This window comes from Gorilla gorilla, chromosome X (genome assembly GCF_029281585.2).
Source record: "Gorilla gorilla gorilla isolate KB3781 chromosome X, NHGRI_mGorGor1-v2.1_pri, whole genome shotgun sequence".
Classification (NCBI taxonomy): domain Eukaryota; kingdom Metazoa; phylum Chordata; class Mammalia; order Primates; family Hominidae; genus Gorilla; species Gorilla gorilla.
This window is the reverse complement of record NC_073247.2, coordinates 47,624,670-47,640,752: the sequence shown is the minus strand read 5'-3', so window position 1 is coordinate 47,640,752 and position 16,083 is coordinate 47,624,670.

Here is a 16,083-nt window from a genome sequence, read left to right as displayed (position 1 = left end):
AAAATAACGGGTAAAACTGTCTGAGGAAAATAAATTGTTTGCTTGAGAAGTTTGTAACACAGATTTGAAGTGTATTTCTGTTTCCAATAATGAAGGAATCCATCTGTAAATGGAAGTATATTTATATATTTCATCCTAGCAAGAGGGAATGTGTATCTGTTTATGTGAAAATATTTTGTTTGTAGTGCAGCTTGCCTGTAAGCATCATATGCCTGAAGAACTAGGTCTTTTCTATGTAATTTTGTAATCCAAGTCCCAGAATTTCCCTCAAAACCCACCACCATAACTTGAAGTTCGTGTCACCACTATATCTTATTGTATTTCTGCAATGGTTTCCAAAATAGCCTTCTCCTTGAGCATATTTTTGTAACATGAAGATCTGGTGAAATTCACACTCCTGTTAATCTTCCAGGCTCATCTAAACTTACCAAACTTACCTACACACACACACACACACACACACACACACACACACACACACAAGCATACACACACACACCGCCACACAGCCACACATACATGCTCCTGCATTCCAGACTCTATTCAATATGTCTTTTCTTACCTCTATGATCTTCCCTATTGTTAGGACTTCACTCTGGCCATGTGATCCTGTTTCATTTCTCTCCCCACCAAGGCCAATTTTATGATTAGTTTTAGTAAGATCTTGTATTTTCAGACAAGGAAACTTCTTTTTTTCAGTTGCTTTCTATGGAAAAATTTAATCTAATATTCTAGATAAGTGATTTGATGTTTTCAAAATCTACGAAATTCCGTTACTTGTTTATACCTCAGAGTGGTCAATATTATACTTTCTGGATCAGTGTTAACTGGTTTCTGTGGTTTTTCATCAAACTCTTGTGTTTCATACAGCAGTGTTCACCCTTATACATTCAATGTTTGGTTTCTTTGAACAGGAGACATATCTGACAAAAGTCAGCCTCAGCATGGCTATCTCTGTATTTCATAGTCCATTTGTCACTTCTAAATTATTTTATATGAGGCAGACATTACTTGTGTTTTAAGTAACACTCAACATGTTTTTCTTCCTCATCCCATTCACTCTGTTTAATCTCACACCTACGTCTCTTAAACTGACAACTTCCTTTAAAACTCCTTTGTGTAATTTGCTTCTACTCATACTTTAGATTTTATATCCTTTAATAAGCAGTCAACAAGATTCAAAATTGGGTTTGGTGCCTTTTATATATGTTACTATAAGCTATTTTGTATTTACTACATGCAGCACCCACCAGAGAAACTCCATAGGCTCAAATAGTCAATTTGTCTTGCAGAAAGCAATTGACCAAACTTGGCTGTAGATCCACCTAGAAGGATATAGGGTACGAAACACAATATGCCAGAAGGGCTGTGTTAGGTGTGTCTTTTATATGAGAGTGTTTGTAGTAGCATAGGGTTAGCTAGTTTTCTTTGTCCTCAAAGTACAAATTCAACTAGGAAGCAGTAGGATCACGTAGGAGAACATGGAGGTAATCCTGTCTTAGAAGTCCAATGCTCCATAGGGTTCAATATCTCTTGTACCAATACTTGAGAGCAGCACTCCAGGATCCTGGAAATGGACATAGGCAGTTACAAAATTCACCACACTCAAGTGTCATATTACAATCCTCCTGGTCCAGATGCAGTTTGCCATTAAGGAGTGATGTTCAACAATATAAAGTTGTCTAGTAACAATGCTGGTATTCCACTTTTTCAGGCTTCGTGGGACACAGAACTGGAAAGTTAACCAAAGGTAGGTTTTCATGAAGATGAAAGGGAGAAACAGGCTTTGTTTAACTTTTATCAACTATACATATATATATAAACATTTGGATACATATAAATTTAAAACAATATTTAAATATTTATATATAAAAATATATATAAAAATATATACATTTATATATACAAATATATGAATATATACATTTATATATTTGTATACATAAATGTATATATTTATATATACAAATACATAAACATATATACAAATACAAAAATCTATATCTTTCTATGTACAAATATATAAACACATATCATTACATATACAAATATATAAATACATATATTTATATATACAAATATATAAATACATATATTTATATATACAAATATATAAATATATATCTTTATATATACAAATATATAAATATATATCTTTAAATATACAAATATATAAATATATATCTTTATATATACAAATATATAAATATATATCTTTATATATAGAAATATATAAATATATATCTTTATATATAGAAATATATAAATATATATCTTTATATATACAAATATATAAATATATATCTTTATATATACAAATATATAAAGATATATCTTTATATATACAAATATATAAATATATCTTTATATATACAAATATATAAATATATTTTTACGTATACAAATATATAAATATGTATCTTTATATATACAAATATATAAATAAGTATCTTTATATATACAAATATATAAATATGTATCTTTATATATACAAATATATAAATATATATCTATATATATACAAATATATAAATATATCTTTCTATACACAAATATATAAATATATATCTTTCTATATACAAATATATAAAAGTATATCTTTCTATATACAAATATATAAATATATATCTTTCTATATACAAATATATAAATATATATGTACACATACAAATATATAAATATATAAGTTTATATATACAAATATATAAATATATATGTTTATATATACAAATATATAAATATATATGTTTATATATACAAATATATAAATATACATACAAATATGTAAATATATATATACAAAAATATGAATATACATTTATATATACAAATATATCAATATATATTTATACATAAAACACATAAATAAATATACAAACATATAAATATATAAGGAAATATATAAATATTTATTTATACATACAAATATATAAATATATAAATATATATTTTTATATACAAATATATACATTTATATATACAAATATGTAAATATATATATTTACATATTTGTATATATAAAGATATATATTTATATACACAAATAAATATATATATTTATATCTACAAATATGTAAATATATAAATATATGTATTTATATCCACAAATATATAAATATATATTTATATCTACAAATATATAAATAAATATTTTTATATCAACAAATATATAAATATATATTTTTATATCAACAAATATATAAATATATATATTTATATATACAAATATATAAATATATATATTTACATCTACAAATATATAAATATATATTTATATCTACAAATATATAAATATATATACTTATATCTACAAATATATAAACATATACATCAACAAATATATAAATATATATTTATATCTACAAATATATAAATGTATATATTTACATCTACAAATATATAAATATATACATTTACATCTACAAATATATAAATATATGAATTTATATCTACAAATATATAAATATATATTTAAATCTACAAATATATAAATATATATTTAAATCTACAAATATATAAATATATATTTATATCTACAAATATATAAATATATATTTATATCTACAAATATATAAATATATATTTATATCTACAAATATATAAATATATATTTATATCTACAAATATATAAATATATATTTATATATACAAATATATAAATATATATATTTACATATTTGTAGATATAAATCTATATATTTATCTACACAAATAAATAAATATATATATTTATAAACACAAATCTATATATACATTTATATATACAAATATAAAAATATATATATATAAAAATATATAAATATATATTTACAAATTTGTAAATATATATATTTATATGAAAATATATAAATATATATACAAATATATAAATATATATATTTATATACACAAATATATAAATATATATCTTTATATATGCAAATATATATATATTTATGCAGACAAATATATAAATATATATTTATATATACAAATAGAAAAATATATATATTTGTATATACAAATATAAAAATATATATATTTCTATAGAGAAATATATAAATATGTATACTCATGTAGACTAATACATAAATATATATTTATATAGAAAAATATGTAAAAATATGTATTTATATACAAATATATAAATATATAATTATAAATCTGTATATAAATATATAAATAAATATATTAATATATAATAAATAAAAATATATATATTAATATATAATATATATAAATATATATTAATGTATAATATATATAAATATATAAATGTATAATAAATATAAATATATATTAATGTATAATAAATATAAATATATATAAAGTATATATTCATATATGATAAATATTATATATGAATATATATTTATATATAATGTATACATACATACAAGTAAATATATATTTATATATAATATAATATATAAATATATATATCTATATGTAATATAATATGTAAATATATAAAAATATATATATTTATCTACAATATATATAAATATATATATGGATATGTTACATATAAATATTTGTTATATATTATATGTAATGTATATATTATATGATATATGACAATAAGTATAAATTATACATAATATATTAACATATATATATTTATATATAATATAATGTATCAATATATAAAAATATATATATTTCTATAATATATATAAATATATATATTTATATATTATGTATAAATATATATGTTATATATTATATGTAATGTATGTATTATATCATATATGTAAATATGTAAGAATTATACATAATATATTAATATATAAATATATATTTATATATGTAATATAAATATGTATAAAATATACATAATGTATGAATATACATAAATATATATTGTAGGTAATATATAAATATATATAAATTATATACAATATGTATTATATATATCAATATATCTTATAAATAATATATAAGTATATCTTATGTATAATGTATAAATATGTATTATATATAATGTATAAATATATATTATATATAACGTATAAATGTATATAATCTATAATATATAAATATATTATATATAAGATATATCTATTATATTTAATATATAAATGTATAATATATAATATATAAATATATCTTATATATAATATATAAATATATATTATAAAATATACATAAATATATACTATATATAATATATAAATATAACTTATATATAATATATACATATATATTATAAAATATACATAAATATATACTATATGATATATAAATATATCTACTTACATATGAATATATATATTTGCATATAAATATATATTCATATATAAATATACAAATATATATAAATATATCAATATATAAATATATACGAATATACATATTTCTAAGTAAATATATTTATATATTATATAGAAATATATATACATGTATATACATATAAATATAAATATATAATATATATGAATATATATTATATAATATATAATATATATGAATGTATATTTATATAATATATAATACATATGAATATATATTTGCATAATCTATAAATATGTATTTACATAATGTATATAAATATATAAATGTATATTTATATATACTTATATATAGATATATAAATATATATAAAGAAATATAAATATTTATAAATGTATATAAATATATATACATAAATATATGTAAAGATAATATATATTTATATTAATATAAAAATATACATTTATATTAGTGTAAATATGTATTTATATATGAATATAAATCTATATTTGTATCAATATATAAATATATACTTATATTTATATATATTTCCATTAATATATTTATGTATTGATAGAAATAAATACGTATATTAATATAAATATCTATTTACATATTAATATATATTAATATTAATATAAATATATATTTATATTAACATACAAACATATATTTAAATTAATATATAAATATATTTGTGTTAATATAAATATATATTAAAATAGATATATATTTACATTAATTCACAAATATATATTTATATTAATACACAAATATATATTAATATTAATATACAAATTTTATTTATATCAATATACAAATACATATTTATATTAATATATAAGTATGTATATACTAAATATATGTATTCAAATATAAATATAAACATATATTTATATTATATATTTAAATTTATATATATATTTATACGTATAAATTTATATATATTTATACATATAAATTTATATATATATTTATACATATAAATTTATATATATTTATACATATAAATTTATATATATATTTATACATATAAATTTTTATATTTATACATATAAATTTTTATATTTATACATATAAATTTTTATATTTATAAACATATATATATTTACATTTATATATCATATATTTATATTAATATATACACATATATTTATATTAATATATAAATATATATTTATGTTAATATATACATATATGTTTATATTAATATATAAATGACTATTTATATTAAAATATAAATACATATTTATATAAATATATACATATTATTTATATTTATGTATATATTTATATTAATATATGAATATATATAAAATATATATAAAAATATATATTTGTATATAAACATATATAAAATATATATGAATGTACATAAATATATACAGATTTATATATAGTATATTTTTCCATATATTTATATATAAATATGTTTTTTTATATATAAACATATTTTTATATGTAGATATATATTTATATATAATATACATAAAAATATAATTAATATTAAATATAGAAAAATCTATATATAAATATGTAGAAATGTATATAAAATCTATTTATCCATAAATATATCTAAAATTTATATAAATATATATAAATGTGAATACATATAAATGTATATAAAAATACATAAATATACACCTATATATACATAAACAAATATTAAAAAGTTCTATAAATATATGAATATATATTAAAAATATATATACATATATACATTAAAAATATATATATGAAAATATATACATGAAAATATATATATGAAAATATATATATGAAAATATATATATGAAAATATATATCTGAAAATATATATATAAAAATATATATCTGAAAATATATATATTAAAAATATATATCTGAAAATATATATATTAAAAATATATATCTGAAAATAAATATACATTAAAAATATATATATGAAAATATATATATAAAATATTTATATGAAAAAATATGTATATTAAAAAGAGATATATGATAATATACATATATTAAAAGTATATATAGGGATATAGATAAATATGGATTGAAAATATATCAATATATATCCTTATATAAAAAATATATTTATATAAATATATATAAATATATAAATACATATATTTATATAATTATATATAAATTTATACATTTATATAAAAATATATACATATATACATTTGTTTAAAAATATATAAATATGTACACTTGTATAAAACTATATAAATGTATACATTTATGTAAAAATATATAAATATATATTTATATACATGTATATAAATATATATTTATATAAAAATATATAAATATATATTTATATAAATGTATATGAATATATATTTATATAAAAATATATGAATATATATTTATATAAATGCATATAAATATATATTTATTTAAAAATATATAAATATATATTTATATAAATGTAGATTTATATTAAAGTATATAAATACACATTTATATAAAATTATATAAATATATTTTTATATAAAAATATATAAACATGTATAAACATAAAATGTGTATATTTATATAAATATATATTCATGTATAAATAGATATTTTATCAATATATGTATTCACATATAAATATATATATTTATATCTATATATAAATATGTATATTCATATATAAAAATATGTATTTATATAAAGAGATAAATACATACGTTCATATATAAAATATACATATTTATATAAATATTTATTCATAAATGAATATATTTTTATAAAAATATATACATATAAAAATATATATTCAGATAAAAATAGATATTTACAAAAAAATATATATTTATATAAATATATATGCAGATATAAATATATATTTATATAAAAATAGATATATTTACATAAATATATATTCATATATAAATCTATATTAATACATAAAAACTTATGTTCATATATAAAAATGTATGTATTGTTATATAAAAATACACATAAACTGTTATATTAAAATATATATACTCATATATAAATGTATATGTTTATATATAAAAATATATATACTGATATATAAATATATACGTTTCTATATAAAAATATATGTATTCATATATAGAAATATATGTATTTATACCTAAAAATGTATATATTCATATATAAAAATATATGTATTCATATACAAAAACGTACATATAGAAATATATATTTTATATAAATACATATTTATATAAAATATATGAAAATATATATAGTTTTCTATAAATATATATATATTTATATATCTTTTTAGATAAAATATATATTTATATATCTTTATATACAAAATATATATTTATATATCTTCATATATAAAAATATATATTTATATATAATGCTTATATTAATATATACTTTATATAAATATATTTATGTATTATATATATTATATATCATATATTTTTATTCAAATATATGTTATATATTATATATATTTATATATTTTTATATAAATACATATTTATATATTGTATATATTTCTATATATATTTTTATAAATTTTTATATACATATATTTATATATTAGATATATTTTTATATATATTTTTACATAAACATATATATTGAATATACTATATATAATGTATATTTTCATGTAAAGATATCTTTATATATTGCATACACATATTTATATAGATAATATACATTAATATATATAATATATATAAAATATATATGAAATATATTATAAAAAATATAAATATATATTGGCATTTAAAAATATATATTTATATACATATAATACATAAATATATATATATTTATATACATATAATACATAAATATATATATTTATATACAAAAAATATATATATAAATATATATTTATATACAAAAAATATATATAAATATATATTTATATACAAAAAATATGTATTTATATATAAATATATATTTATATACAAAAAATATGTATTTATATATAAATACATATTTTTATATACAAAAATGTATATTTTTATACAAAAATACATATTTACATATTTTTATTTAAATATATATAATATTTTAATATTTTATATGTTTTAATATATAAAATTAATATGTATTATATATTATACAATAATATTAATTTATTTTATTATGTATAATATATATAATGTTTTATATAAGTAGTATAAATAAATATATATTATATATATTTATATATTTATATAAACTTAGGTAGTTTTTATATATATTTGTATATAAAAACATGTATTCAAATATAAAAATACATAATTATGTATAGAAAAATGTATATATCTCTACATATAAAAATATGTATATTTATATATTGAAATATATATCTATATAGAAAAACTTATTTATATGAAAATATATATTTATATACAAATATATATTTATATGAAAATATATATTTATATACAAATATATATTTGTATGAAAATATATATTTACATATAAAAATATATATTCATTTTAAAATATATATTTATATATAAATATATTTTCATATTAAAATATATATATTATTATATAAACATATATTTATATAAGAAATATATTTATATAAAGATTATTTTATAAAAATCTATATTTATATACAATATATATATTTATATATAAAAATCTGTATTTATATACAATATATATTTTTATATATAAAAATCTATATTTATATACAATATATATATTTATATATAAAAATCTATATATATTTATATATAAAAATATGTATAAATATATTTTTCTATATATACAAATATGTATAAACATATATTTATATATGAATATATAAAAATGTATAAATATATATTTATATAAGAATATATAAAAATATATAAATATGTGTATTTATATGTAAAAATATATAACTATGTATATTTATATGTAAAGAGATGAAAACATATACTTGTATATTTATATATAAATATATAAAAATACATATATTTATACATAAATATATGAAAAAATATGTATGTATAAATATATAAATTCATATATGAATGTATAAAATATTTCAATATATATTTTATATACTAATATATATTCATATATAAATATATTCAAATATATAAATATACTTTTTATATATAAATATATATTTTATGTATAAATATATTAAAATTTATAAGTATATATATTTTTGTATATAAATGTATTAAAATACATAAGGATGTATATTTGTATATAAATGTATTAAAATATATAACTATATATATTAACATATCAATATGTGAATATATATATGCATATATAAATATATGAATATATAAGTGTATATATTCATATATAAATATATGAAAATATATTAGTGTATACATTTATATATGAATATATTAAAACATGTATATATTCATATATACATATATTAAAACATTTAAATATATATTTATATATACATATATAAATATATAAATATATAGGTTTACATAAAAATGTATAAAAATTTTGATATGTATATATAAATATGTGAATATATATAAATATACATAAGTATATATAAACATACGTAGATATATATATTTAAATATAAATATATAAAAATAGATGTATAAATATTAATATATAAAATATATGTAAAAATATATATCAGATGTACTTTATATAGATATAAATATATATCTGAATGTATATTTACATATAAGTATATAATATTTTAACAATATTATTATAATTATTAATTATTATTTATTAAATGAATTATTAATTTAATTAAAATTATTAATAATTAATTATTGTAATATATTATATAATATATTATATCATATATTATATCATATATGTAATATAATATAAAATAATAATTAGGAAAAATAATAAGTATAAGTAAATAATATATTAATGTTAATTATATTAATTATATTAATTATCATATTAATTAATTATTTAATTAGGCATTAATTTATTAATAATTATTAATTAAATAATTAAGAATTATTAATTAGTCATATTAATATTAATTATATTAATATGTTAATAATAATTAAATATATTAATAATTAATTTATGAAATGAATTTTTATTAAAAATTATAATTAATATAATAATATTACGTATAAATTATATATAATATAAAATATATATATTTTATATTTTATATAATCTATATATAAATATATAATATATAAATATACGAAATATTTATAAATATATATATATAAAAATATATAAATATATATAAATATATATATTTATATTTAAAAACATGTATATATATTTATATTTAAAAATATATACATGTTTATATAAATGTATATATTTATATTTAAAAATGTTTAAATATATATTTACATTTAATAATATATAAATATATATTTATATTTAAAAATATATAAATATATATTTATATTTAAAGATATATATATTTAAATATGTATAAATATATATTTATATTAAAAAATATATAAATATGTTTATATTTAAAAATATATAAATATACATTTTTATTTAAAATATATAAATATACATTTATATTTAAAAATATAAATATGTATTTATATTTAATAATATATATATTTATATTTAAAAATATAGAAATATATATTTATTTGTATTTGAAATATATATATGAATATATATTATATTTTAAAAATATATGAATGTAAATATATATTACATAAATATATATTTATATATCCATATTATATATAACCACATTATATATATGTCCACATTACATATATATCCACATTTTATATATATATATATATATATACACACACACACACACCCACACATAATTTTAAGGTAATCTTCATCGTCTTTTCCAATCCTCAGAAGGCCCTCCAGAACAGTTAGAATAAAAGCTTAATTTCCCACCAAGAATGAGAAATATCTCATTTGAGAGCCTTTCAATTTCCTCTTTTTTCTGCCTGCAGTATTCCGTTCCTAAATGTTCATTTGTTTAACTTTATTCAGTAATCTTTCAGATGTCACTTTTCAGAGAGTCCCTCTCTGACCACTTAACCCTGATTATTACCATCCACCACTCTCTATAGCCTTATCCTGTGTGATGGTTAATTTTGTGTGTCAACTTTACTGGGCTAGGAGGTACTCAAATAGTTGGTAAAACATTATTCCTGCATGTGTCTGTGAAGGGGTTTCTGGAGGAGATTAGCATTTGAATTGGTAGACTGAGTAAAGAAGATCACCCTTACCAATATGGATTGGCATCATCCCATCCATTGATGTCTCAAATAGAACAAAATGGGGGAGGTACAGTGAATTGTTTTTGAGCTGGGACATCCATGTTATCTTGCCCTAGGACATCAGAGCTCCATGTTCTTGGGGCTTTGGACTCACATTGGGACTTAGACCACTGGCCTTTCTGGTCTTCCGGCTTGCAGATGGCAGTTCTTGGCCTCCAGAATGACATGATGAGCCAATTCGTATAATAAATCTGTCTATCTATCTCCCTCCCTCCCTCCCTATCTATCTTCTATTGGTTCTGTTTCTTTGGAGAACCCTAATACACTCTGTTTTATTTTTTATATTACATTTATCTCCATGAGATGTTTTATGTGTATTTATTTCCCCTCTTCTTTTCTTTTTTTTTTCTCTTAGCAGGGTCTCACTCTGTCTCCTAGGCTGGAGTGCAGTGGTGCAATTTCAGCTCACTACAGCCTTGACCTCCCAGGTTCAAAATCCTCCCACCTCAGCCTCCCAAGTAGCTGGGACTACAGGCATGCACCACCATGCCTGGCTACTTTTCCTAGAGACAGGGTTTCCCTATGTTACCCAAGCTGGTCTTGAACTCCTGAGTGTAAGAAATCTGCCTGCTTCAGCCTCCCAAAGTGCTGAGATTACAGGCGTGAGCCACTACACTTGGCCACCCCCACTTCTTTTCCAAGCTAAATGTTCTATGAAAACCAACACTTAATCTATTAGCCTCTGAAATCCCAGTACTTAGAAAGTGCAGAGCACAAAGTAGATGCTCAAAAAGTATTTACTGAATGAATTATTAATAACTGAGGAGAAGCTTCTATAAATTATCAGATTTGTTAACATTCTATAGCATTTCTCTCAAATTTTAAAAATCAAAACTCCTTCTATCCTCATCTCCTTTTATAACCAGTGCAAAACTGTCCCTGCTAGAAGTGGTCTCTCCTTCACAAAAAATTCTAGCTCTCTCCTTCACAAAAAGTTGTAGCTCACTTCTTCCTGATAAATAGAGTATATCACACCATTTCCAATACTATAATACACGTCTTTTAATCATTTTTATTATAATCACATACAAAGCAAAGGCTGTGTGTCATTTACTTTTAACTTTATATGTGCCAGTTAGTGTGTTAATTATCTCCTTTATCTCATTGTGTCTTAATATGCATCACAGCATTTAAAATATAATAGACACTCAAATATTTGAGTAAATAGATCAATGAATTTATCTTGTGAATTAACAAAGCAGGTAAGCCAACCTGCAGTTTGAGATGCCTTGGAGGACACTGGTTCATTGGAAGAGCTATGATGTCCTAGAAAAACAAAAAAGGAGATTTAAGTCTTCCATGTCACTGAAAGAAAAATCAATGAGCTAGGTTTTTCTCTATTATAAAAATTCATTGATTAATATGCATGCTTTATAAAAATAGCAATACATTAGGGTCAGAAATCATGTACATGAATACCTGCTTTTCCACATTTGGTTATGTAATCTGGCACTTCCTGGTGCATATCTTCTCATCTATAAAAAGGAAACCATACTATCAATCTCAAATAAACTTTGGTGAGAATTAAAGGATACTTTATATAATTGCCCAATGCCATGGGCATCACACAATTGATGCTCAACATAAAGGCATACCTTGGAGATACTGCATGTTTGGTTGCAGACCACCACAATAAAACAAATATCACAATAAAGCAAGTCACATAAACTTTTTGATTTCCTAGTGCATATAAAAGTTATGTTTACACTATACTGTAGTCTCTTAAGTGTGTAATAGTATTATATTTAAAATGTATATACTTTATTTAAAAATAATTTATTGCTAAAAATGTTAACAATCTTTTGGTCTTTTGGCAAGTTGTAATCTTGCTGGTGGCGAGAGGTTTTGCCTCGATGTTGATTGCTGTTGATCAATCAGGGTGGTGGTTGCTGAAGGTTGGGGGATTGGCTATGGCAGTTTCTTAAAATAGGACAACAATGAAGTTTGCCATATTAATTGACTCTTCCTTTCACAAAAGATTTCTCTGTAGCATGTGATGCTATTTGATAGCATTTTACCCACAATATAACTTCTTTCAAAATTTGAGTCAATCTTTTCAAATCCTGTTAACTACATTTCTGTAATATTCTAAATCTTTTTTTTTTTTGGTCATTTCAGCGATGTTCACAGCTTCACCAGCAGTAAATTCAATCTCAAGAAACCACTTTCTTTGCTCATCCATAAGAAACAACTCCTTATCCATTCAAGTTTTATCATGAGATTGTAGTAATTCAGTCACATCTTCAGGCTCCACTTTTGGTTCTCTTGCCATTTCTGCCGCATCTGCAGTAACTTCCTCCACTGAAGTCTTGAACCCCTCAAAGTCATCCATAAAGACTGGGATCACTTTCTCTCATACTCCTATTAGCGATGATATTTTGACCTTCTCCCATTAATCATGAATGTTCTTAATGGCAGCTATAATGGTAAATTATTTCCAGAAGGTTTTCAATCTTCCTTGCCCAGATCTATCAGAGGAATCACTTTCCATTGTAGCTATGGCCTTACAAGACACATTTCTTAAATAATAAGACAAATAACAAGTCAAAATTGCTCCTTGATTCACAGGGTGCAGAATGGATGTTGTGTTAGTAGGCATAAAAACAGCATTAATCTACTTGTACATCTCCATCAGAGAGCTCTGGGTGACCTGGTGTACTGTCAACAAGCAGTAATATTCTGAAAGAAATCTGTTTTTTTTCTCAGTACTAGATCTCAACAGTGGGCTTAAAATAGTCAGTGAACAGATGTGCTACTACCCAGGCTTTGTTATTCTATTTATAGAGCACTGGGAGATATATTTCACATAATTCTTAAGGGGCCTAGGAGTTTTGGAATAGTAAATGAGCACTGGCTTCCACTTAAAGTCATCAGGTACATTAGCTCCTCACAACAAAGGTAGTCTGTCCATTGAAGTTTTGAAGCCAAGCATTAACTTCTTCTCTCTAGATATGTCATAGATGACATGTTTTTCCAGTATAAGGCTGTTTTATCTGTATTGTAAATCTGTTGTTTACTATAACCATCTTCATCAGTTATCTTAGTTAAATCTTTCGGATAATTTGCTGCAGCTTCTCCATCAGCACTTGCTGCCTCATCTTGCACTTATAAAGATGGCTTCTTCCTTAAAGCTCATAAACCAACCTCTGCTAGCTTCCAACTTTCCTTCTGCGGCTTTCTCACCTCTCTCTCTTCACAAAATTGGTGAGAGTTAGGACCTTGCTCTGGATTAGGCTTTGGCTTAAGAGCACATTGTGGCTGGTTTTGATAGTCTATTGAGACCACTCAATTGCATATCAGCAATAAGGCTGTTTCACTTTCTTATCATTGGTGTGTTCACTAGAGTAGCACTTTTAATTTCCTTCAAGAACTTTTCCTTTGAATTCACAACTTGGCTAACTGTTTGGCACAAAAGACCTAGCTTTTGGACTATAGCAGCTTTTGACTTGCCTTCCTCACTAAGCTTAATAATGTCTAACTTTTTATTTACAGTGAGAGACATGTGACTCTTCTTTTCACTTGAATACTTAGAGGCCATTGTGGGGTTATTAATTGGCCTAATTTCAATGTGTGTCTCAGAAAATAGGGAGGCCCTATGAGAGGGAGAGAGATGGGGGAATGGTTAATTTGTGGAGCAGTCAGAACAGGCACAACATTTATTGATTAAGTTCACATCTTATATGGACATGGTTCATAGTGCTGCAAAACAATTACCAGAGTAACATAAAGGATCGCTGATCACAGA